Source organism: Heteronotia binoei, chromosome 12, assembly GCF_032191835.1.
Source record: "Heteronotia binoei isolate CCM8104 ecotype False Entrance Well chromosome 12, APGP_CSIRO_Hbin_v1, whole genome shotgun sequence".
In the NCBI taxonomy this organism is placed as follows: domain Eukaryota; kingdom Metazoa; phylum Chordata; class Lepidosauria; order Squamata; family Gekkonidae; genus Heteronotia; species Heteronotia binoei.
The window spans coordinates 27,729,101-27,730,904 of record NC_083234.1 but is presented as its reverse complement, the minus strand read 5'-3'; the positions used below and the strand labels follow the sequence as shown (position 1 = coordinate 27,730,904).

General features: G+C 45.5%; 1 non-coding gene across 1 annotated transcript; it reads left to right on the top strand.

Annotated features, from left to right (window-relative positions):
- Positions 1–38: 38 nt before the first annotated feature.
- Positions 39–110, top strand: TRNAA-UGC (transfer RNA alanine (anticodon UGC)). Its single transcript has one exon. It is a non-coding gene; the product is annotated as a tRNA-Ala (tRNA).
- The last annotated feature ends 1,694 nt before the right edge of the window (positions 111–1,804 follow it).

The following is a 1,804-nucleotide window of genomic DNA, read 5'->3' as shown; positions in this document are numbered from 1 at the left end:
ATAAACAGATAGTTGGGATGCTGAAACTGAAATTGCTAGGTGATGTGGCTCAGTGGAAGAGCCTCTACCTTGCATGCAGAAGGTCCTGGGTTCAATCCCCAGCATTCCCTGTTAAAAGGACCAGGCAGCAGGTGTTGTGAAAGCCCTTTGCCTGAGACTCTGGAGAGCTGCAGCTACTGTGAGTAGATAATACCATGATGGACCAAGGGTCTGATTCAGTAGAAGTCAGCTTCATGCATGTTCAAACAGAACTAATGAGGCCTTGAACTTGTGCTCCAAAATTTGCCTTGTTTTGGATTTTAAATATCTGGATCTGCTGCCGGCAATGATGTAAACTGGTGTCCATCTGCATGTGGCAGTCTTACGTTTGACTCATTGTTTCAAAATAACCTAACAAACTACAAGCAATCTTGCAGAACATTCATTCAGCCTCTCTAGTTGGCTAAGGAGGGCCAGAATATTGATGATATCAAGTCATGGTGCAACTCAAGAATTCAGTCACCTGAATCACATCTATTGTTTTCCAGCAAGATGCTTGAAGTAAATTACACTGATCTTCAACTCAAAGGCTTGAACGGACACAAACGTCTTCAGGGCTTTCTTAAAAGGTGACTGATTACTGATGTTATGAGTTTCAACTGACTCCAAGACTTACTAGCTGGGACTACCATCAGCATGTTATCTTCTGAAGATCTTAAGTGAGTAGGAGGGTACATAGAGCATATTTTGTCAGGCCTGGGTGCCTATGCTTGAGATTCAGTTCCCTCTAGCTCAGCAAGGCTTTCCAGCTGAACACAACTTTGCACGGTATGAGAGTGCCAACCCAGAGTAGGAAATGGCACAGGATGGAACAAGACTAAAGCGTTGCACAGATGGGCCCTTTGCCATGGAGTTGCATCACTGGCACCGTGGCAGAGAAGTTTATTACTGTCTCCTCTATGTTGGCGGCCCATGTATCAACACAACAAATTGGGCCAAAAAAAGAGGGAAAACAAAGGGTGTGTATGTTCACCTTTTGGATTTCCTTCTGTATTTTGCTTTTAATAGTCATGCAGACAATAATTTTGCTCTGTGCCTTTTCCCATCAGAGGAAAAGAAGGAGAAGGGGAATGGTTAAGGAACTGCATTTCTCCGCTATAAGTGCCTTCCCCCACCGTTTTCATGGTGGCAGTGAATCTAAGGTTGAGAATCTCATGTTTGCAACCCCTTATTGCAGAGGTGGCCAAACTATAGCTCGGGAGCCACATGTGGCTCTTTCACACACATTGTGTGGCTCTTTGAAGCCTCCACCACTCTGCCAGCTTGGAGAAGGCATTTTTCTCTTTAAATCACTTCTCCAAGCCAAGCCAGCCAGTGGCTTGAAGAATGCATTTAAAAGCACTTTCTTTCCACATTTCTCTCTCTCTTCCTTCCTTCCTTGTGGCTCTCAAACATCTGATGTTTATTCTACATGGCTCTTATGCTAAACAAGTTTAGCCACCCCATCCCTATGGGGTCTGCCCCCAGGGACCTACAATTTCAAGAACAAAAGAAGAGCCCCACTGGATCAGACCTGTTGGCCATCTAGTCCAGGATCCTGCTTCGCACAGTGGCCAACCAGTTCCTCTGGAGGGCCGACAACAGGGCATAAAAGCTGAGGTCTTCCTCTGATGTTGCCTCCTGGGACTGAGACGCTGACTGTCTCTTAAATATGGATGTTCCCTTTAGTCACCATGGCTAGTAGCCACTGATGGACAAATCCTCCACAAATCTGTCTATGCCTGGGGCCATCACTACATCTTCTGGTAGCAAATTGCACCTTTTA